This window comes from Arachis hypogaea, chromosome 16 (genome assembly GCF_003086295.3).
Source record: "Arachis hypogaea cultivar Tifrunner chromosome 16, arahy.Tifrunner.gnm2.J5K5, whole genome shotgun sequence".
Lineage (NCBI taxonomy): Eukaryota > Viridiplantae > Streptophyta > Magnoliopsida > Fabales > Fabaceae > Arachis > Arachis hypogaea.
In genome coordinates, this window is record NC_092051.1 from 61977677 (window position 1) to 62003088 (window position 25412).

The window sequence follows — 25412 nt, forward strand, 5'->3', positions numbered from 1 at the left end:
CACCAGCGACGCGTCCGCGTGGCAGGGGGAGTAAAGAAAAATAAAAATGAACAGAAAGTTACGCAGGAGGAGCGCTGGAGTCATGCCAATGGCACAAATTGACCCACGCGACCGCGTGTCCCACGGGGCCGCGTGCCCTGCATTTTCGACGTAAAAGGGTGCACAACGCTATATTGCACGAGAGTAGTGCTGGATTGGTGCTGGAAGCACAATCCCTGTCACGTGACCGAGTCGCTGACGCGGCCGCGTCCCCTATTTTATAACGCACACTCATGCGATCGCGTGACCCACGCGATCGTGTCACCCAATTTTGGCAATTAAAATGAATCGAACAGAGAGTTGTGCTGGAGCGAGGCTGCACTCGCGCCAGCAGCGCAACACAGGTCACGCGACCGCGTGACCGACGCGATCGCGTCCCCTTCCCTGACGCATCCCCACGCGAACGCGTGCCCCAGGCGGCCGCGTCGCATGCGCCGCACATCTAAACCCCAATTGCCAAATTATCTTATATTTCTTTCCTCCAATTCCTAATTTTTCTTTTGCCTCCTTCTTTCTTCTTTTCCCCCTTCCCCTTTCTATCTCACCTCTCACTCTCTCTCTCTCTCTCCTCCATTAACAAGGTTTTACCTTCTTCTTCCTTCTTCTCTTTTCTATCATTCTTATTCTATTATGTATATATATTATTATTTTCTTTTTCTTTTCTTTTTTCTTTTCAAACTTTTATTTTTCTTCTTCTTCTTTTCCTTTTACATGGTGTTAGAAACCTTTTGAGTCATCATCCCCATTATATGCCTGTGGATTATTGAAAATTGTTTGACAATTATTTTTCTCCTATTTAAGGGATTGCTTGCATGCTTACCTTCATATTTTCTATACCCTATTCACCATGCATGCTATATGTTTGTGAAAAAGCTCGTGTGCCATTATGCACTTCTCTATGTTGCTATACTATTCAATGCTTGCTTTTCACAACTTTCCCTTATTATTTTATTAATTAGATTTAATTGTCAATACAAACGTGATAGTTTGTTACAAATGGTAATCTAAACTGGACATTGAATGTTTGATATATGCTACTCATGCCTTTTCCTGCATGCCAATAACCCTCTTGCATCCCATTGTCCTACACGCACTTGCTATATTTCCATTGATGAGCTTTTCACATGTAATCCGAACCATGTGTTAATGCCATTTATCTTTATTGTGCATTGACTATCACTTACAATATCCTCTTCCTTGCTTTATCTCTTTGAATTTAATTTCCTTTCTCTTCCCCTCTTTCAGGATGGGCACCAAGAAAGGAAAAGAGAAAGCTACTTCCAAACCACCAGCAAGAAGAGGAACTAAAAGAGCATTAGTGGCAGAGCCTTCTTCAACCGCAGTCAAGCCCTCAACAAAAGGAGTTAAGCGGATAATAAAGGTGGACGACAAGGAGAAAGCCTTTCCAGCAAAGGACACTGCGCGATTTCCCAATCGCTACTATGAGCAGATGTTCCCTATCCTAGCAGAAAGGAACTATAACAATGAATACCTTCTTATCCTCCCGTCCAATATTGCCGCCTTTGTTGAGCCGCAAATTGAGTGAAGACAATGGGGTTTCTTACGGAGACAGCCGAGGCAGGTCAATCTCTCTTGGGTAGTTGAGTTCTACTCCAACTTCTACATACCGACCCTGCAGTCTGTTTATGTCCGGCAGAAGCAAGTCCCCATCACAGAAGAGGCCATTCTGCAAGCTCTGAGTCTTCCCCCTATTCCAGCAGGAATGGACGCTTTTCAAGAAGCCACCCTTCGGTGCCAGAGATACCAATTTAACTGGGACTCCGTTTTCGGAGTCATTGCATTACCTGGTAGCCGTTGGATCTACGGATACCACCGTACCCGCCCTAAGGAAATCTTGGCTTCCGCACTTACCTTGGAGGCTCGCGTATGGGCACAGATCATGTCCCATTACGTCTTTCCGAGCACCCATGAGTCCTCTTTCACTGCAGACATGGCTGTTCTACTATGGTGCATCCATACAGACCAACCTCTGAATCTCTCAAGACATATCCGGAATGCTATGGAACACGTACAAATCGCGGGCAACCTACCTTTTCCCGCCCTGGTCTCAGATCTTGTCCCAGCAGCCGGAGTCTCATACAGAGCTGGGGACACCAAAGCCATGCTTCCACGGGATGATCAATATGTCCCTAACGGGAAATACCTCAGACTTGCAGCAGCCACTACAAGCCAGCCTACTGAGCCAGTTGAAGATATTCCTTCTTCAACACCATAAGCATCTACCACTGAGAAATTGCTCCAACAGTTACTTGAAAAGTTGGATTGGCATGAACAGAAAGCTAAGATGAGAGAGCACCGTAACAAGCGCCGATTCACATACCTCAAGGAGCTGATCATGGGCAAATTCAAGGACTCAGACACTCTGGGCTCCACTTCTTTTACCAGCACCGGGAGCCATGATGGTCCCGACTGGGGAGATACTGCTACCAGCCCACCCCTGTTTCTGACAGATGGCACCGAGGACGGTGCAAAGCCTTAGTGTGGGGAGGTCGGTCAGTACCTGACTTCCGGAGGTAATTTCTCTTCTCTGGCACCAATAATTAGGATATTTTAGTTAGATTTTCTTTCTTTTATAGAATAGAATAAATTGCATAGGTTAGAATAGTTGCATGCATGTTCTACTTGGTTGAAAAGATAATAAGTTTCTTTTAAAAATCTATCTTTAGAATAAAATTTCACTAATTTTTCAAAATTTTTATGATAAATCTGCTTGAGTTGTATTTGGAACATGATGTTTGAGCTAAAGAACACACAACCTGTGAAAGATTTGAGCCTTTATGTATGGTTACATTATTTAACCATAATCATTTTATTCTTGTGTGTTTACTTCTCTATGATTGTAATCTATATTTTGTTTTATCTTATATGTCCAATATTTATTATATTTACATGCTTGCACATGATTGAGGCCATTATTTGTTTAAACTCACTTATCCAAATCAAGCCTACCCTTCTCAATTACCTTTGTTAACCACTTTGAGCCTTTAATTCCCATTTGTTCGATATTTTATCACATTACTAACCTTAAGCTGAAAAAACAATTATATATCCCAAATTGAATCTTTGGTTAGCTTAAGATAGAATTGTGTGTGTTAGTTAAGTATGGGAAATTATGGGAACAAAAGTTGTTGAAGGAATATGTCATGAAAATTTAAAGGGAATTCGGATACCTACTCATGTGAAAATATAAGAATGAAAAATCTATGTGCATTGATAAGCTTTATGTATTCCATAAAAAAAATCAAGAAATAAGGGGACAAAATTACCCCAATGTTAAATTCAGAATTCAAAGATCAATGCACATATGATAGAATTAAAACACAAAGTTGAAGCATGAGTATGGGTTGAAAAAGGGAATTATGGGTAGCTAAGCATGAATTTAAAAGTATATAGAATATATGTATATTCGGTGAGAGCTTAGGTTAATTAAAGATTCAATTTATAAAGCTCACTTAGCCATATGTATATCCTTACCTGCACCTTGGCCCCATTACAACCCTGAAAAGACCTCATGATGTTTGCATTGGTATATTAACTGTTGTTGATTGGTTAAGAGAAAAACAAAAGCTGGAAAACATGACTAGAGAAGAATAGAGTGATTACCCTATACTCTAGAGATTAGAGCATACATACATTATCAGTGAGGGTTCAATGCTTAAATTTTCATGTTTCCTGCTTTCATAAGCTATCTTCTTGCACTTTTATCAGTTTTATTGTATGATGATAGAATTAGTGGAATTTGATTTGTAACTGTTTTGAAGGGCTTATTTACTTTTGATCAAGTGGACAATAATCATATAGTTGCATTTACTTATATATGTAGGACTGCATTACATTTCATGAGTTTCTGCATGTTCATACTTATTTCCTTGTCTCCTTCAATTTAGCATGAGGACATGCTAATGTTTAAGTGTGGGGAGGTTGATAAACCACTATTTTATAGTTTATATTGTGTTTAATTGTGTGGTTTTGTCATGATTCTTACCCACTTATTCATCAATTTAGCATGCATTTAGATTTCTTTCCTAAATTCAGTACATGTTTGAAAATTACTTCCTAAAGACTTTAACTATTTATTTTTAATTCTCCTTTATTCCATTCGACGCCGTGATCTGTGTGTTAAGTGTTTCAGACTTTATAGGGCATGAATGAGTTCGAGATTGGAAAGGAAGCTAGCAAAAAAATGGAAGGAACACAAGAATTTGAGGAGATAACCAGCGAGAAGTGATGCGGTCGCATGGCTCACGCGACCGCGCGAAGGAGCGCAATTCGCAGTGACACGGCCGCATGGCTTGCGCGGCCGCGCGGGTTGAAAAGCGCAAGCGACGCGGTAGCGTGGACGACGCGAACACGTGGAGAGGAAAAAGCGCAAGCGATGCGTCCGCATGGACGACGCGATCGCGTGACATGCGCGATCTGCATAATCTGCAGAATTCGATGGGGGCGATTTTGGACCTTATTTCGGCCCAATTTTTGGCCCGGAACAGCAGACTAGAGTCAGAGAATATGCAGAAACAACAGACATTCATTCAGTAGTTTTAGATCTAGTTTTTCACTCTCTTAGGTTTTTCTCTCTAGTTTTTAGAATTTTAATTTTCAATTGGTCTTAGCATTGGAACATTGAGAAGAGTTATTTCCTCATCAAGACTTCATCATTCTAGTTTGTTCTCTTAACTTGGTTCTAATCTTCCATGTTCTTTGTTATGTTCAATTTTGTCATTCAGATACTTTTATGATTATTTAATGCAAGGATTATTTCTTTTTAATTCAATTTTAATTCCAATAATCATGTCTTCTTTTAATTCCCTTTCATGTGCTATGGATTCTTTATTTACAATGCGTGAGTAGTTCCCTTACTTGATGGGGAGTTGATTAAAAGGAACTCTTGAGTTGGAAGGATTGAAAGAAAATTTGTAATTGGGTTAAATGTTGGATTGCTATCCTGTCACCGACACCAATTCTTTGAACTAAGTGGGTTGCAACTTGTGAATAGATCTGGCATTTCCACTTGTTTGACTTTTCCTTACCTAGTAAAGGATAACCAAACAGAACAACCATTAATTATAAATTAATCTTACAATCACACCATCAATGATAGAGATTCTAAACCAATCAATTCCCAGTCAAGACTTTTATTTATATTATTTAAAATTCCTCAATTTAATTTCCAATTTACTTAGCTCAACTTCTTGGGAACATCTGATTAATAAAACAGCACACTTTTCTGCAACTCGTTGGGAGACGACCTGGGACTTAAAACTCCCAGTAATTTTAATTTAAACTCTCTGTGACATATTTCTAAATTGATAGGCAGATTTTTGGTGAGTTAAGAACTATACTTGCAACGTAACCATTTTAATAAATTTTTAATTCACCAGCTTCTGCTTCCCATCACGGGTCCACCTTAGTGAGGGTGGCGTCTTCTTCTTCTTGAAGAACCAATGGTGCTCTTGAGCTCCTCTATGTCTCTTCCTTGTCTTTGTCACTCCTTCCTCATAGCTCTTTAATCTGTAGTCAAATGCTCTACCACTGAACTATGGACCCTTGAGATGAACCTCTCCATCTCTCATGACTCGGGGGTGGAAGCAACTGCCTTCCTTTTCCTCTTTCTAGAGGTTTCTTCGGCCTTAGGTGCCATAAAATGGTTATGGAAAAACAAAAAGCAATGCTTTTACCACACCAAACTTAAAAGGTTTGCTCGTCCTCAAGCAAAAGAAGAAAGAAGTGGAGAAGATGGAGGAGATGGAGGTGTGTGAATGGGTGGGTTTGGGAGGAAAATGGTTTGAATTTGAATGGTGAGGTAGGTGGGGATCCTGTGTGGTCCACAGATCAAGTGGGGTCAAGGACATAACATCCCTGCTCCTATTAGGCGTGTAAAACGCCCTTGCTGTGCAATCCTGGCGTTTAACGCCAGACTGCTGCTTGTTTCTGGCGTTAAATGCTAGCTTGGTGCTTGTTTCTGGCGTTAAACACCAGACAGATGCTTGTTTCTGGCGTTTAAACGCCAAACTGCTCTCCTCCAGGGTGTGCTATTTTCAATGCTGTTTTTCATTCTGTTTTTGATTTTTCAGTAGTTTTTGTGACTTCACATGATCATCAACCTAATAAATCACGAAATAACAAAAAGAAAATAAAATAAATATGAAATAACATTGGGTTGCCTCCCAACAAGCGCTTCTTTAATGTCAATAGCTTGACAGTAAGCTCTCATGGAGCCTCACAGATAATCAGAGCAAGGTTGGAACCTCCCAACACCAAACTTAGAGTTTGAATGTGGCGGTTTTGTTTGACTCTGTATTGAGAGAAGCTTTTCATGCTTCCTCTCCATGGTTACAGAAGGAGAACCTTGTGTCTTATAGTTTGCAATGTCTACAAATCACAGAGCTTCCTGAATGGAAAACAATTGCTCATCCGGAAAGGTTTCAGAGATCTCAGTAGAAGGGAGGGATGCTCCTGCTACTGGTTCTATCCGGGACAGGTGATCAGCTACTTGATTCTCTGTCCTTTTTCTGTCTCTTATTTCTATATCAAACTCTTGCAGAAGCAACACCCATCTTATGAGACTGGGCTTTGAATCCTGCTTTGTGAGTAGATATTTAAGAGCAGCATGGTCAGTGTACACAATCAACTTTTGATCCTACTAAGTATGATCTAAACTTGTCAATGTCATAAACCACTGCAAGTAGCTCTTTTTCTGTGGTTGTGTAATTTTTTTGGGCATCATTTAAAACATAACTAGCATACTAAATGACATGCAGAAGCTTGTTATGCCTCTGTCCCAATACTGCACCAATGGCATGGTCACTGGCATCACACATTAGTTCAAATGGTAATGTCCAGTCTGGTGCAGAAATAACTGGTGCTGTGACCAGCTTAGCTTTCAGAGTTTCAAACGCATGCAGACACTCTGTGTCAAACATAAATGGCGTGTCAGCAGCTAGCAGATTGCTCAGAGGTTTTACAATTTTTGAAAAATCCTTTATAAACCTCCTATAGAATCTTGCATGCCCCAGAAAGCTTCTGATTGCATTAACATTGGCAGGTGGTGGTAATTTTTCAATTACCTCTACCTTAGCTTGATCCACCTCTATTCCTTTGTTCGAAATCTTGTGCCCAAGGACAATCCCTTCAGTCACCATAAAGTGACATTTTTCCCAGTTTAAAACCAGGTTAGTCTCTTGGCATCTTTTCAGAACCAGTGTCGGGTGATCAAGACAGGAGCTGAATGAGTCTCCATATACTGAGAAGTCATCCATGAAGACTTCCAGAAATTTTTCTACCATATCAAAGAAAATAGAGAGCATGCATCTCTGAAAGGTTGCAGGTGCATTACACAGCCCAAATGGCATCCTTCTGTAGGCAAATACTCCATATGGACATGTGAATGTTGTTTTCTCTTGATCTTGGGGATGTACTGCAATTTGGTTGTAGCCTGAGTAGCCATCTAAAAAGCAGTAATAATCATGACATGCTAGTCTTTCTAGCATCTGGTCTATAAATGGTAAAGGAAAATGATCCTTTCTGGTGGCTGTATTGAGCCTTCTATAGTCAATACACATGCGCCACCCTGTAACTGTTCTTGTAGGAACCAGTTCATTTTTTTCATTATGAACCACTGTCATGCCTCCCTTCTTAGGGACAACATGGACAGGACTTACCCAGGGGCTATCAGAAATAGGATAAATAATCCCAGCCTCTAGTAACTTAGTAACCTCTTTCTGCACCACCTCCTTCATGGCGGGATTTAGCCGCCTCTGTGGTTGAACCACTGGCTTAGCATCATCCTCCAATAGGATCTTGTGCATGCATCTGGCTGGGCTAATGCCCTTAAGATCACTTATTGACCACCCAAGAGTTGTCTTGTGTGTCCTTAGCACCTGAATTAGTGCTTTCTCTTCCTGTGGCTCTAAAGCAGAGCTTATGATTACAGGAAAAGTATCACCTTCTCCCAGAAATGCATATTTCAGGGATGGTGGTAGTGGTTTGAGCTCGAGTTTAAGAGGTTTCTCCTCTTCCTGAGGAGTTTTCAGAGGTTCTTTTATTTCCTCTGGTTCCTCCAGATCAGGCTGAACATCTTTAAAAATGTCCTCTAGCTCTGATTTGAGACTCTCAGTCATATTGACCTCTTCCACCAGGGAGTCAATAATATCAACGCTCAGGCAGTCGTCTGATGTGTCTGGATGTTGCATAGCTTTGACAACATTCAACTTAAACTCATCCACATTGACTCTCAGGGTTATCTCCCCTTTTTGGACGTCAATGACTGTTCGTCCAGTTGCTAGGAATGGTCTTCCTAGAATGAGAGTTGCACTCTTGTGCTCCTCCATTTCCAGCACTACAAAGTCAGTAGGGAAGGCAAATGGCCCAACCTTGACAATCATGTCCTCAATTATGCTTGATGGGTATTTAATGGAGCCATCAGCAAGTTGAAGACAGATCCGGGTTGGTTTGACCTCTTCAGTCAAGCCAAGCTTTCTGATAGTGGATGCATGGATTAGGTTGATGCTTGCTCCAAGATCACATAAAGCTGTCTTGGTGCAATTACCCTCTAATATGCATGGTATCATAAAGCTCCCGGGATCTTTAAGCTTCTCTGAGAAGCATTTTAGAATGACTGCACTGCATTCTTCAGTGAGGAGAACTCTTTCAGTTTCTCTCCAATCCTTCTTATGACTCAAGATATCTTTTATGAACTTGGCATAAGACGGTATTTGCTCAAGTGCCTCTGCAAACGGAATCTTTATTTCAAGAGTCCTGAGATAGTCTGCAAAGCGAGCAAATTGCTTATTCTGCTCCTCTTGGCAGAGTTTTTGAGGATAAGGTATCTTGGCTTTGTACTCCTCAACCTTGGTTGCTGCAGGTTTATTTCCTACAGATGTGGTTGGAGAAGCCTTTTTAGAGGGGTTGTTATCAACACTTGTGTGTGTCTGATCCCTCACTGGCATTTGAATGCCAGGGTTAGAAGCTAGAGTGGCGTTGGACGCCAACTCCTTACTTATTCCTGGCGTTTAAACACCAGAACTAAGCTTCCATTGGGCGTTTGACGCCAAATCCTTGCCTGTTTCTGGCGTTTGAACACCAGAGTTATTCCTCTCTGGGCTCTTACTATCCTCAGAGGGATTTTGGATAGCAGGTTGTTCATTTCTTGGCTTCCTGCTGCCTTGAAGTGAGGTATTTAATGTTTTCCCACTTCTTAATTGAATTGCTTGGCACTCTTCCGTTATTTGTTTTGATAACTGCTGTTTTGTTTGCTTCAACTGTACTTCCATATTCAGATTAGCCATTCTTGTGTCTTGTAGTATCTTCTTGAATTCGGCCAGCTGTTTTGTTAGAAAATCTAATTGCTGATTGAATTCAGTAATTTGCTCTGCAGGACTAAGTTCAGCAGTTACTGTTTTAGCCTCTTCTTTCATGGAGGATTCACTGCTTAGGTACAGATGCTGATTTCTGGCAATTGTATCAATAAGCTCTTGAGCCTCTTCAATTGTCTTTCTCACGTGTATAGATCCACCAGCTGAGTGATCTAGAGAAATTTGAGCTTTCTCTGTAAGCCCATAATAGAAGATGTCTAACTGCATCCATTCTGAAAATATTTCAGAGGGACATTTTCTTAGCATCTCTCTATATCTCTCCCAGGCATCATAAAGAGATTCATTATCTCCTTGTTTAAAGCCTTGGATGTCTAGCCTTATATATGTCATCCGTTTTGGAGGGAAGTATTGATTCAGGAATTTTTCTGACAGCTGTTTCCATGTCCTTATGCTAGCCTTAGGTTGGTTATTTAACCACTGACGTTAGGATTTTTGCCAGTAAAGAATTTCATAAAAACAGTCGCGTTGTAGATATAGTCTCTAAACCGACAGAAATCCCTTCGTACAAACCTTTTGGTTGTCATAAGTAACAAACCCCTTTGAAATTGATAACCGAGTATTCAAACCTCGGGTCGTCTTCTCAAAGAATTGTAGGGAAGTATGTTCTTATTATTGGTTATGCAAAGGTATGTTTTGGGGTTTTTGGATCAAGGTAAAAAGTTAGAAAAGCAATGGCAGAGAGAATAAAATAATAACAATAAACATAAACTCTTGGCAAGGTATTAGAAATTGGAAGTCCAGATCAAGTTATCCTTATCAATGATAATGAAAATTAAATCTTAATTTCACTTAGTTAACCCTTACTTAAAGCAGAGGAAGGTCAAGTGACTAATTAGTTTGATCTTCAAATCGTAGTTAATTCCTCAGAAAAGATTGGAATTATTGAAGTTCAACTCAATTGGCAAGATAACAATTAACAATTATGCTGTTGAATTGGATAACTCCTGAGTCACTGATTTCTTAACCAAAACCAAAAGGGGAAAAGTAAATCTATTGGAATAAAGATGTCTTCAGTTGGGAAGCAGTAATCATGTAAATAAAAGAAAGCAGTCATGAATTGAAATACCTCAAATAACATTAATTAATAAAATTATATGTAACATGGAAGAGTTCATAAATTATATAAAAATAAAGAACCTGGGATTGAGAGTCACTCCTAAAACTAAGAGAAGTCCTAAATCCTAAGAGAGAGAGAGGAGAGAACCTCTCTCAAAACTAATCTAAATCATGAGAAGTGAATTATGAGAGCCTTCTGACGAATGGATGTATTCCCCCACTTTATAGCCTCTAATCTGTGTTTTCTGGGCCGCAAACTGGGTCGAAAACAGCCCAGAATTCGCTGGTCTCGAATTCAATCACGCTGGATTTCAGTCACTGCGGCGCGGCCGCATGGAGCATGCGGTCGCGTCGCCTAGCGTCAGAAAAACTATAGTATATTATATATCAAATCAAAGCCCCGGACGTTAGCTTTCCAACGCAATTGGAACCGCGTCGTTTGGACCCTTGTAGCTCAAGTTATAGCCGTTTGAGTGCAGAGAGGTCAGGCTGGACAGCTTAGCAACTTCTTCAACTTCTTGTATTCCTTCCACTTTTGCATGCTTTCTTTCTACCCTCTGAGTCATTCCTGCCCTATAATATCTAAAAACACTTAACACACATATCAAGGCATCTAATGGTGATAAGAGAGGATTAATAATAAGCAAATATAAGATCAAAGAAGCATGTTTTCAATCAAAGCACATAATTAGGAAGGCAAATATAAAACCATGCAAATAGTATGAATAAGTGGGTAAAGAGTAGATAAAAACCACTTAATTGAGCACAAGATAAACCATAAAATAGTGATTTATCAACCTCCCCACACTTAAATACTAGCATGTCCTCATGCTAAGCTCAAGAGAAACTATAAAGATGAAGAGGAATGGTAGGATGTATGAAATGCAACCTATAAATGCAACTACATGCTAAGATGTTTCTACCTACTTGGTTAAAAATAAACAAATCTTTTAAGAACAAATATGAATTGGATTTCACTAATTCAAATCATGAAAATGAAGTACAAATAGACTTGTAGAAGAAAATAGCTCATGAAAGCCGGGAACAAGGAATTGAGCATCGAACCCTCACTGGTAGTGTATACACTCTAATCACTCAAGTGTTTAAGGTTCGATTCTTCAATTCTCTACTATCCTTGCTTTCTAAGGCTTGCTCTTCATCTAACAATCAACACAAATTTAATGCACAGATACACATATCAAGAGGTCTTTTAAGGGTTGTAATGGGGTTAGGGTCAAGGTAGGATTGTATTTGGCCAAGTGGACTAAAATCTGAATCCTTAATTAACTTAAACTTTCCACCTAACTTTAGACAATCCATGTAATCATAATACAAAAGCTAACTGTCCATTAACCATGTTTTCAACATATTCATGCATTCTAATTTTAAGTATAGTACATATGCATTGCTTTCAACATTTACTTTAGGGCATTTTATCCCCTTTTTGCTTAATTGCTCTTCTTTTTTTTTTATATATATATATATATTTTTTTTCTTTTATTTTTCTCAATGCATATGATTAAGATATTGAATGCATGAATCATGTTCTAAACATTTCTTTCACATAAAGATATATAATACCCAATTCTTAAACCAAATATTTCCAAACCCACTTTTCCCACACTTAAATCATAAGCACTCTCACTAGTCTAAGCTAACCAAGGATTCAAATTAAGGACATTATTATTTTTCGCTTAGAGTTAATGATGTGCTAAATAAAAAGAACAAAGGGGTACAATAGGCTCAAAATTGGTTTGCAAGGGATAATGAAAGGTAAGGCCATATGGGTATGTAAGCTCAGTAAAACAAAGGCCTCAATCATATAGGTGCATGCATACATCAAACATGGAAATATAGATTAAGCAAGACAAAGATCACAATTTTAGAGAGAAAAAACACACATCAAAAATAAAATATTGGTTGAAAAATGCAACCAATTCAAATAGGCTCAAAATCTTACAGGTTTTGTGTGTTCGAGCTCTAAACCATGTTCCAGTATAATATTTCTTCAAACAAGTGTAACATTAAATTTTATTCAAATTAGTGAAATTTTCTAAAAGGTTTCTTGAAAAAGAAAATATTACTTCAACCAAGTGGTAAAATATGCAAAAAAATCAAACAAATATGCAATTAAATATGCAAATGCAACAACTAACAAGAAAAATAAACAATTGGTGTTTGAGATAGGAAGGTACTAACCCACGGAGATCGGTATCGACCTCCCCACACTTAAAGATTGCACCGTCCTCGGTGCATGCTGAGATTTGCAAGTGGACGGGGGTTGTGGTTTCTCAGCTGGGGCTCTTTTTGTTCCTTTCCTTGCCGGTAGTTTGGGAGTAGCTTTCTCTTTACCCTTCTTGGTGGCCATCCTAAAAAGGGAAAAAGAAAGTGACTTATAAAGCTAAGGGTTAGAGCAAGGAAGAGAGCGGGAAAGGTGGTAATCAATGCACAATAAAGAAGAATGACGTTAACACACGCTCATGAGTACATGTGAAAAGTCATCAATGGAAAATAGCTAGTGCATATGATAACAATTGAATGCAAGGTGTTTATTGGCATGCAGGCAAAGGCATGAGTAGCATAGATCAAGCATTCAATGTCCAAGTTAGATTACCAAGTCTTTTAAACTAGCAACATGTTTGTAATGACAATTATATTTAAACAATAAAACAGTCGCGTTAGGATTTTTGCCAGTAAAGAATTTCATAAAAATAGTCGCGTTGTAGATATAGTCTCTAAACCAACAGAAATCCCTTCGTACAAACATTTTGGTTGTCACAAGTAACAAACCCCTTTGAAATTGATAACCGAGTATTCAAACCTCGGGTCGTCTTCTCAAGGAATTGCAGGGAAGTATGTTCTTATTATTGGTTATGCAAAGGTATGTTTTGGGGTTTTTGGATCAAGGTAAAAAGTTAGAAAAGCAATGGCAGAGGGAATAAAATAAGAACAATAAACATAAACTCTTGGCAAGGTATTAGAAATTGGAAGTCCAGATCAAGTTATCCTTATCAATGATAATAAAAATTGAATCTTAATTTCACTTAGTTAACCCTTACTTAAAGCAGAGGAAGGTCAAGTGACTAATTAGTTTGATCTTCAAATCCTAGTTAATTCCTAAGAAAAAGATTGGGATTATTGAAGTTCAACTCAATTTTCAAGATAACAATTAACAATTATGCTGTTGAATTAGATAACTCCTGAGTTACTGATTTCTTAACCAAAACCAAAAGGGGAAAAGTAAATCTATTGGAATAAAGATGTCTTCAGTTGGGAAGCAGTAATCATGTAAATAAAAGAAAGCAGTCATGAATTGAAATACCTCAAATAACATTAATTAATAAAATTATATGTAACATGGAAGAGTTCATAAATTATATAAAAATAAAGAACCTGGGATTGAGAGTCACTCCTAAAACTAAGAGAAGTCCTAAATCCTAAGAGAGAGAGGAGAGAACCTCTCCCAAAACTAATCTAAATCATGAGAAGTGAATTATGAGAGCCTTCTGATGAATGGATGCATTCTCCCACTTTATAGCCTCTAATCTGTGTTTTCTGGGCCGCAAACTGGGTCGAAAATAGCCTAGAATTCGCTGGTCTCGAATTCAATCACGCTGGATTTCCGTCACTGCGACGCGGCCGCATGGAGCACGCAGTCGCGTCGCCTAGCCTTAGGGAAACTATAGAATATTATATATCAAATCGAAGCCCCGGATGTTAGCTTTCCAATGCAACTAGAACCGCGTCGTTTGGACCTTTGTAGCTAAAGTTATAGCCGTTTGAGTGCAGAGAGGTCAGCTTGGACAGCTTAGCAACTTCTTCAACTTCTTGTATTCCTTCCCCTTTTGCACGCTTCCTTTCTACCCTCTGAGTCATTCCTGCCCTATAATATCTGAAAACACTTAACACACATATCAAGGCATCTAATGGTGATAAGAGAGGATTAATAATAAGCAAATATAAGATCAAAGAAGCATGTTTTCAATCAAAGCACATAATTAGGAAGGCAAATGTAAAACCATGCAAATAGTATGAATAAGTGGGTAAAGAGTAGATAAAAACCACTTAATTGAGCACAAGATAAACCATAAAATAGTGGTTTATCAACCACCTCTTAGCTTGGTCTTTTACAGCAAATAGAAATAGTAATAATCTGTAGACATCCTGATCTACTTCCTTATCATGTACTATGTCAGCAATTTCTAAAAATTGTGCCAGAAACTCTGTAGGTTCTTCCTGTGGAAGACCGGAATACTGGCAACTTTGCTGCACCATGATAATGAGCTGAGGATTCGACTCAAAGCTACTAACTCCAATGGAGGGTATACAGATACTGCTCACATATGAAGCAGTAATGGGGTTAGCATATGACCCCAGAGTCCTTCTGGACTGTTCATTTCCACTTAGGTCCATGATGGAGAAAGGGAGATGATGCGGATTGCAAAATTTTTTTTTGAAACCGAAATTAAAATAAAATAAAATAACTGAATAATTTACTATATTTTTGAAAATTAGAAGAAAAAGAAATAAAAGAAAATTGAAAACTAAATTATTTAAAAAAGATGTGGGTGAGGATTTTCGAAAAAAATGAAGAGAGAGAAATTGGTTAGGAAGTTTTGAAAAAGATATGTCTTAAAATTAAAGATACTTGTAAGAAAATAAAATAAAATAAAAAAAGAAAAGATATGAAAAAGATTTGATTTTAAGATTTGAGATTAGAAAAGATAAGATAAGCTAGGTAAGAGAAGATAAGGAATTTAAATTAAAAAGTTTTGAAACTTAATTTTTAAATTTGAAATTTTGAAATTTGAAATTTAAAATTTGAAATTTTGAAAATTGAAATTTGAAAATTGAAATTTGAAAGTTGAACTTTGAAAATTGAATTTTGAATTTTCGAAAAAGTCAACAATATAAGATAAGGATTTGAAAAAGATTTAAATTTTGAAAAGATTTGATTTTTAAATTTGAAAATTAAATTTTGAATTTTAAATTTTGAAATTTGAATTTTGAACTTTTGGAAGTTGAAATTTGAAATTTGAAATAAGATAAGATAAAATTTTGAAAAAGATATGATTTTTTTGAAAAAAGAATTTGAAATTTGAAATTTTTAAAACTAAGATAAGATAAAATAGAAATTTTAAAATAAAAATCTAAAACTCTTATGTAAATTTCGAAAATTAACTTAAAATAAAGAGAAAATATATATTTTTTTTAATTTAATGAGGAAAGAGAAAAACAATAAAATGACACCAAACTTGAAAATTTTTAGATCTAGGATCCTGAGTTTTTGAAAATTTGAAGAGAAAAACAACTAAAAGACACCTAACTTAAAATTTTAAGATTAAACAAAAAGAAAACACAAGAACAACTTGAAGATCAAGAAGAACACAAAGAACAAAACTCAAGGAACTCAAGAATATAAAAAGAACACCAAACTTAAAATTTTTAGAAAACTAAAAATAAGTTTTCGAAAATTAAAGAAAAATAACAAGAGGACACCAAACTTAAAAATTTGACACAAGATTTAATCAAAGAAAAATTATTTTTCAAATGTTTTTAAAGGAAGATACCAAAAAATTTGAAAATTACTGTAATTAATAAACACTGAAACTCAAAGAAGCAATAGTTACCAAGAACATAAACACAACGCTCTAACCAACTGAGTTATGAAAGAAAGAAAAAAAAATATTTTCTTAAAAAACCTTTTTGAAAATTTTGAAAAAATAGAGGGAAAATAAAGATAAGAGACTCAAATTTAATGACTATAAATTAAAAAGATAAATTTTTCCTAATCTAAACAACAAAATAAACCGTCAGTTGTCCAAACTCGAACAACCCCTGGCAACGGCGCCAAAAACATGGTGCACGAATTGTGAATCACACTTTTCACAACTCGTACTACTAACCAGCAAGTGCACTGGGTCGTCCAAGTAATACCTTATGTGAGTAAGGATCGATCCCACGGAGATTGTTGGTTTGAAGCAATCTATTGTTATCTTGTAAATCTTAGTCAGGAAATCAACTATAATTATCAGTATGAATTGTGAAGAATAAAAGAGCATGGATTAAATACTTGTTCTGCAGTAATGGAGAATATGTTGGTGTTTTGGAGATGCTTTGTCTTCTGAATCTCTGCTTTCTCCTTGTCTTCTTCTTCACGCACGCAAGGTTCCTCCTATGGCAAGCTGTGTATTGGTGGATCGCCGTTGTCAATGGCTACCATCCGTCCTCTCAGTGAAAAAGGTCCAGGTGCGCTGTCACCGCACGGCTAATCATCTGTCGGTTCCCACTCATGCTGGAATAGGATCCATTGATCCTTTTGCGTCTGTCACTACGCCCAGCCCTTGTGAGTTTGAAGCTCGTCACAGTCATTCAATCCCTGAATCCTACTCGGAATACCACAGACAAGGTTTAGACTTTCCGGATTCTCAAGAATGCTGCTAATGGATTCTAGCTTATACCACGAAGATTCTGATTAAGGAATCCAAGAGATATTCATTCAATCGAAGGTAGAATGGAGGTGGTTGTCAGGCACACGTTCATAGGTTGAGGATGACGATGAGTGTCACAGATCATCACATCCATCATATTGAAGTGCGAATAAACATCTTAGATAGAAACAAGCGTGTTTGAATAGAAAACAGAAATAGTTGCATTAATTCATCGAAACACAGCAGAGCTCCTCACCCCCAACAATGGAGTTCAGAGACTCATGCCATCAAAGAGTACAAAGTTCAGATCTAAAATGTCATGAGTTACAAAATAAATCTCTAAAAGTTGTTTAAATACTAAACTAGTAACCTAGGTTTACAGAAAATGAGTAAACTAAGATAGATGGTGCAGAAATCCACTTCAGGGGCCCACTTGGTGTGTGCTGGGGCTGAGACTTAAGCTTTACACGTGCCTAGGCTTTTTCTGGAGTTAAACGCCAGGTTGTAACATGTTTCTGGCGTTCAACTCCCATTTGTAACTTGTTTTTGGCGTTTGACGCCAGACTGCAACATGGAACTGGCGTTGGAACTGGTATTATATATTGTTGGAAAGCCCTGGATGTCTACTTTCCAACGTAATTGAGAGCGCGCGAATTGGACTCCAGAAGCTCCAGAAAATCCATTCCGAGTGCTGGGAGGTCAGAATCCAACAGCATTAGCAGTCCTTTTTCAGCCTGAATCAGATTTTTGCTCAGCTCCCTCAATTTCAGCTAGAAAATACCTGAAATTACAGAAAAACACACAAACTCATAGTAAAGTCCAGAAATGTAATTTTTATTTAAAAACTAATAAAAATATAATAAAAAGTGACTAAAACATATTAAAAACTACCTAAAAACAATGCCAAAAAGCGTATAAATTATCCGCTCATCAATCACAAAGAAAAATAAAAGAGAGAATCACAAAAGGTCCGGCTTCGCTCTAGTCACTGCATCCTAAGGGCCAGGAGAGATGACAGAGATCAGGACAGCGCCGACCACACCATCAGGTCCATTCAGGATCTCTACATCCAGATCCACCTCGGGTCGGGACGTCTCGGTTGGAGGCACTGAAGAACCCTTAGCCGTTGGCATTGAAGGAGGGGCCTCCTCATCGTCATCTGGGGCTGGCATGATCTTGCCATCCTCCATGACATTATCCATACTAAACAGGCTAGGGTCGGCATCCGGAGTGATAACCCGGACTTGGGCCTTTAAATTTTCATACAGAGCAGTCATACCACGCACCACATGGCCCTGAAGCTCAGCATAATCATCATAGGTAGACTGAAGTTTCTCCTTGACCTCCAAAAAGCTCACCATATGTTCGGGTATAACGCTTCTTGGCCTTTATAGCCATATCCTCAGCTAGATTGGCAGAGGCCTCCTCGGCAGTAGCTCGGGTCTTCTCCCTCTCCACAGCAAGCTCCAACCCAACATTCTTTGCCTCCAACTCAAGCCTCAAACTCTCCACCCTATCATAATTAGCCTTGGCCTTCTCGAGAAAGGCACTAGTGGCATGGATAGGGGACTTCTCTTGAACTCCCTCGAGAGAGTAGCGCTGAGGTTAGCCATTGATAAGGGAAAAACGATTCCACACAAACTAACCGGCAAGTGTACCGGGTCGCATCAAGTAGTAAAACTCACAAAAGTGAGGTCGATCCCACAGGAATCGATGGATTAAGCAATTTTAGTATGGTGATGAATTTAGTTAAGCTAATATTGATGAATTGAGTGAAATTGGATTGACAGAAAAGTAATTAGTAAGAAATCTAAAGTGCAGAATGTAAATAACTTGGAAAGTAAATGACAGGAAGTGTTAATAAACCCAGTTTTTAGGGTTTATCATGTATAGATTTTGAGGGTTTTATCAATGATCTTCCACATATTCATATAAATATGCATGATTTTGTGTTCCTTTCCCAACTTTGCTTTATATATGAAAACATGCTTCTTTTGCAATAAAATTGATATATCGTAATTCTTCTCTATTACCATTCGATGCAGTGATCCGTTTGTTAAGTGGTTTCAGAAGTTATAGGGCAAAAATGGCTAAGAGGGATGAAGAAAGCATGCATGAATGGAATGACATGGAAAAATTAAAGTTTTGAAATTTGGGCATGGGCGCGCGCGCACCGTACGCGTGTGCGTGAATATGCAGCCTCAGAGCCGGCTAGATGGAGCCAAAACAAGAAGCCGGCGCGCTTATACGTCTGGGCCAGAAATCCTTGGACGCGCGCGCGTATTGCACGCCTGCGTGCACACTCACAAAAAGCCCCAAGGATGCGTACGCATACTGTGCGCGTATGCGCCGATGGCCGCACATGATTTTTTAAGAAGAAAACGTGACCAGCGATTTCAGGCAGTAGCAGGCCTTATTTTGGGGCAGAATTCTGGAGGGAAAAGCATAAGAAGATCAAGGATTAAGGGGGCTAAGACAATTAGACATAATTGTAGATATTTTTGGGTAGTTAGTTACATTTTGTTTTTAGAGAGAGAAACTCCAACTTCTCTCTAGGATTTTACTCTCTCTATTGCAATTCTTCTTTGATTTCTTGGTGAGATCCATTGCTAATTCACTTTTACTTTGATACAAGTTGTAGATCTACTCTTCTTCTACTCTCAATTAGTGTTCTTTTGATTCATTCACTTGGATCTAGATTTGTGACTTTGTTACTTTGGATTTTGGTTAATAAATTGATGAATTTCATTCAAGTGCTTGATTGTTGATGATTGCTTGGATTAGATAGCTTTAATTCAATTCTCTTCTCTCAATTTCATCATGTCTTCTATGATTGTCTACCAATTGTTTGTGAAAATGACAACCCTAGCTATGGAGTAGATTTCTCTTACTTGGCTTAGGGGATGAATTATTGGAGACACTTGAGTAGTGGATATCAATTATTGATTAGGAATTGAAAATTGCTAATTGACTTGGAGTGCACTAAAGCTAGACTTTCCTAGGGTGAGACTAGGACTTGTGACTCTAGTTAGTTACTTTTACTTGACTTTCCTCCATTATTAGGGAGTTAACTATGTGAAGCAATAATCAATTCTTATCACAATTGAAGGAAACTACAATGATGGAACTTCCAATACTTACCCTTAGCCAATGCTTTTATCTCAATTAATTGTTGTTTACTTTTGTTAGCTTGAATTCTTGCACCAACTCTCAAAATCACAAAAGACTTCCTAATCAATGATGTGCATTCAAAGGCAATTCCTAGGGAGAACAACCCGGAATCAATACTCTCGGTCATAGATTTTAGAATTGTTTGATGTGATATTTGCGTGTCGGTTAGACTATACTCACGATTGGATTCATTGCTAATTTCTATACCGGCATAAGAATTTTCGTTCATCAAAATGGCGTCGTTGCCGGGGATTTGCTTATGTGTGCCATTCCATTGGTTAGTGTAAATAGGTTCATATGTGGATACTTGCATTTCTCTCTTGATTGTTTATTTGTTTGCTTGTTAGTTAGGATTAATCTTTGCTTAAGTACCACTTGATGTCATGAGCTTCTTATCTCCTTCATTGTATGACGCGATCACTACCGAATCCGAGCTTAGCCCCATTTGATTCAAAAATTGAAAAAACTTTGCTTCATATTAGGCAACCTCAGAGGCGGTTAACCTTTGAGGAAGGTGAAAAGGTTTTTACCAATTCACCAACTGATGAGCGGATAATTTATACCCTTTTTGGCATTGCTTTTACACAGTTTTTAGTATGTTTTATTCACTTTTTATTATATTTTTATTAGTTTTTATTCAAAAATCACATTTTTGGACTTTAGTATGAGTTTGTGTATTTTTCTGTGATTTCAGGTATTTTCTGGCTGAAATTGAGGGACCTGAGCAAAAATCTAATTCAGAGGCTGAAAAAGGATTGCAGATGGTGTTGGATTCTGACCTCCCTGCACTCAAAGTGGATTTTCTTGAGCTACAGAAGCTCAATTGGCGCGCTCTCAATTGCGTTGAAAAGTAGACATCCTGGGCTTTCCAGAAATATATAATATTTTATACTTTGCTCGAGATCTAATGGCCCAAACTGGCATTCAAAGTCAGCCTACAACATCTTGGCGTAAAATGCCCAAACTGGCACCAAAGCTGGCGTTTAACTCCAAGAACAGCCTAAGCACGAAAAAGCTTCAATGCTCAACCCAAGCATACACCAAGTGGGCCCCAAAAGTGGATTTCTGCACTATCTGAACTTAGTTACTCATTTTCTGTAAACCTAGGCTACTAGTTTAGTATAAAAACTACTTTTAGAGATTTATTTTATCATCTTTTTGATCTTATGTTCCTGTTTTGATCATTGTTCACGTTTTGAGAGGCTAGCCTCACGGCCATGCCTAGACCTTTCACTTATGTATTTTCTACAGTAGACTTTCTACACCCCATAGATTAAGGTGTGGAGCTCTACTGTTCTTCATGAATTAATACAAGTACTATTGTTTTTCTATTCAATTCAGACCTACTTCTTATCTAAGATATTCACTCGCACTTCAACCTGATGAATGTGATGACCCGTGACACTCATTATCATTCTAACTTATGAACACGTGCCTGACAACCACTTCCGTTCTATCTGTAATAGCTTGAGTGTGTATCTCTTGGCCTCCTGGTTCACGACACATGATTGCCTCTCCTGACAACAGAGCATTCCATTCCGTGAGATCAGAGTCTTCGTGATATAGACTAGAACCATTGGCAGCATTCCTGAGATCCGGAAAGTCTAAACCTTGTCTGTGGTATTTCGAGTAGGATCTGGGAAGGGATGACTGTGACGAGCTTCAAACTTGCGAATGTTGGGCGCAGTGACAGTGTGCAAAAGGACAATGGTCCTATTTCGACGCTAGCGAGAACTGATAAATGATTAGCCGTGCGGTGACATCGCATATAGATTTGTTTTCATCCGAGAGGATCATACAGCTTGCCATTTAAGGAGGTAACACATGGTTGGAAGAAGGTAGTAGGAAAAGTAGAGGTTCAGAAGCAACAACGCATCTCTAGACGGTTATCTGAAATTCCCACCAATGAATTACATAAGTATCTCTATCTTATTTTATATTTTAGTTATCAAAACCTCATAACCATTTGAATCCGCCTGACTGAGATTTACAAGGATGACCATAGCTTGCTTCAAGCCGACAATATCTGTGGGATCAACCCTTACTCTCGTAAAGCTTATTACTTGGACGACGTAGTGCACTTCTTGGTCAGTTACATGGAATTATGAAGAAGTCTTGAGATCACGTTCTCCCACACCATGTTTTTGGCACCATAGCCAGGGAATGAACAATCACGATTCCGGCGTACCAAGTTTTTGGCGCCGTTGCAGCGGATTGTGCGAGTTTCGACAACTGACGGTTCATCTTGTTACTCAGATTAGGTAATTTTATTTTATGTTTAAGCATTTTTTTATTTTATTTTCAAAAAATAATACAAAAAAAATTATATAGTTTTCAAAAAAAATTAAAAAATTTTATGCTCTTCAGAATTTTTAAGAATGAATTCTAGAGTTTCAGATGATCTGTGAAGCCTGGCTGGCTGTCAAGCCATGTCTAAATTCTTTTGGACCGAGGCTTCCACTTATCATTGCAAGAGCCTTTGGATTCCTATCTAATTGGCTGTTGTATGTCTGATTTGTATGCTAAAGCTTGGCTGGCCATTTGGCCATGTCTAATCTTTTGGACCGAAGCTTTCACATAAAGCCTGGCTGGCTATTTAGACATGTCTAAATTTTTGGACCGAAACTTTAGACTAACATTGCATGATTCCTGGAATTCCCATTAAAAATTTTGAATTTATTTATTTTCTTTTTCCAAATAATTTTTGAAAAATACAAAAAAATCAATAAAACCATAAAAACCAAAAATTTTATGTTTATTGTTTGAGTCTAGTGTCAAATTTTAAGTTTGGTGTCAATTGCATGTTTTAACCTTTCTCAAAATTTTCGAAAAATTCATGCATGTGTTCTTCATGATCTTCAAGTTGTTCTTGATGAGTGTCTTTGTTTGATCTTATGTTTTTCTTGTTTTGTGTCTTTTCTTGTTTTTCATATGCATTTTTGAATTCTTATTGTCTAAAGTTTAAAAATTTTTAAGTTTGGTGTCTTGCATGTTTTTCTTTTCTAAAAAAATTTTCAAAAACATGTTCTTGATGTTCATCATGATCTTCAAAGTGTTCTTGGTGTTCATCTTGACATTCAAAGTGTTCTTGCATGCATTTTTGTTTGACCTTAAATTTTTATGTCTTCTGTCTTTTAGTTGTTTTTCTCTCACCTCATTAAAAATTAAAAAATAAAAAAATATCTTTCGCTTATTTTGCTCATAAATTTCGAAATTTTGAATTGATTTAGTCAAAAGTTTTAAAATTTGGTTGTTTCTTATTAGTCAAGTCAAAATTTCAAATTAAAAATTCTATCTTTTTCAATTCTTTTACAAAAATAAAATCTTTTTCATTTTTTCTTAATATTTTCGAAAACTTTAAAAATTTTATTTTCAAAATCTTTTTCTTATTTTTATTTCATATTTTCAAAATTAATGCTAACATTCAATATTTTGATTCAAAATTTTTCAAAAAACATATCTTTTAGTTTCTTGTTAGTCAAGTAATCAACTCTAATTTCAAAAATCAAATCTTTTTAATTTCCAATTCAAATCTTTTTTCAAAATGATTTTCAATCATATCTTTTCAAAATTGATTTTCAAATCTTTTTCAATTAACCACTTGACTTTTTGTTTGTTTTACTATTTCTTATCTTTTTCAAAACCACCTAACTACTTTTCTCTCTCCAATTTTCAAAAATTACTAACCACTTTTTCAAAAAATCTTTTTAATTAATTAATTTATTTAGTTTTCAAATTTTATTTTATTTCTTCTCTTAATTTTTGAATACTAACCAATAATTAAAATAAAATAAAATATTTTTCCTTTTATTTTAATTTAAAATTCGAATTCTCTCTCTCTCATATCTTTCTATTTATTTATTTATTTATTTATTTACTAACACTTCTCTTCTTCTTATAATTCGAACCCTCTCTCCCTCTCTGTGTTCGAATTCTTCATCTTCTCTCTTCTTCATTCTACTCTTCTATTCTTCTACTCACATAAAGGAATCTCTATATTGTGACATGGAGGATTCCTATTCTTTTCTGTTCTCTTCTTTTTCATATGAGAAGGAGCAAGGATAAGAACATTCTTGTTGAAGCTGATCCGGAACCTGAAAGAACTCTAAAGAGGAAGTTAAGAGAAGCTAAGACACAACACTCTGGAGAGGACCTGACAGAATTTTTTGAAAAAGAAGAAGAGATGGCCGAACCCAACAACAATGGTGGTGATGCAAGGAAGATGCTTGGTGATTTTATTGCACGCTCTTCTGACTTCTGTGGAAGGAGCATCTCAATTCCTGCAATTGGAGCAAACAACTTTGAGCTTAAGCCTCAATTAATTTCTCTGATGCAGCAGAATTGAAAGTTTCATGGACTTCCATTGGAAGATCCTCATCAGTTCTTAGCTAAATTCTTGCAAATCTGTGACACTGTTAAGACCAATGTGGTTAATTCTGAGGTCTACATACTTATGCTTTTCCCCTTTGCTATAAGAGACAGAGCTAGGACATGGTTGGACTCACAACCTAAAGAAAGCCTGAACTCTTGGGAAAAGTTGGTCAATGCTTTCTTGGCGAAATTCTTTCCACCTCAAAAGTTGAGCAAGCTTAGAGTGGAAATCCAAACCTTCAGACAGAAGGAAGGTCAATCCCTCTATGAAGCATGGGAAAGATACAAGCAATTGATCAGAAGGTGTCTGATGACTTGCATCATTTACCCTTCTTTCATGCATAAAGAGGACCATAAAAGAGCATAAATCTCATTTGATTAGTACAATTCATGCATTATTTGATGGATATTCTGGTATACTACTTTGAGATGAGTTCTGCTGAATTTCAGGTGAAAAAGGCATCAAAAATGGGAAGAAAGCAACAAAGAAGCTGGGCGTGTGAAACTGGCGTGTCACTTGGAACAAATGCCACAAAAATGCACTGGCGTGGCATGACAGGAGCTGGGCGTGGCACGCCAGTACTAAATTTCAGAGGAGAATTCTCAAGCATTCATATGGGCGTGGCATGCCAGGAACTGGGCGTGGCACGCTAGCACAAAGTTCCAGAGAGCAACAACGGAGAACACAAAAGGTGCGTGGCACGCCATGTTGGGTGTGGCACGCCTAACCCATCAGCCACTATGGGCGTGCCACTTGAGCCAAGGGGCGTAGCACGCCAACTCATCACTCCAGGAGGAACCTTCACTATGGCATGCCACTTGGTATCGAAGGCGTGGCACGCCAACTCCAAAAAGTCACTTGGGCATGCCACTTGAGGATCCAGGCGTGGCACACCAAGCTTGAAGAGTCCACAAATGTATGGGCGTGCCACTTGAACAGCATGGCATGGCA

The 25412-nt window shown here is 37.7% G+C and overlaps 1 non-coding gene across 1 annotated transcript; it reads right to left on the reverse strand.

The window, feature by feature from the left end:
• Nucleotides 1–24674: 24674 nt before the first annotated feature.
• Nucleotides 24675–24777, reverse strand: LOC112761683 (small nucleolar RNA R71). Its single transcript, XR_003182066.1, has one exon. It is a non-coding gene; the product is annotated as a small nucleolar RNA R71 (small nucleolar RNA).
• Nucleotides 24778–25412: the final 635 nt, after the last annotated feature.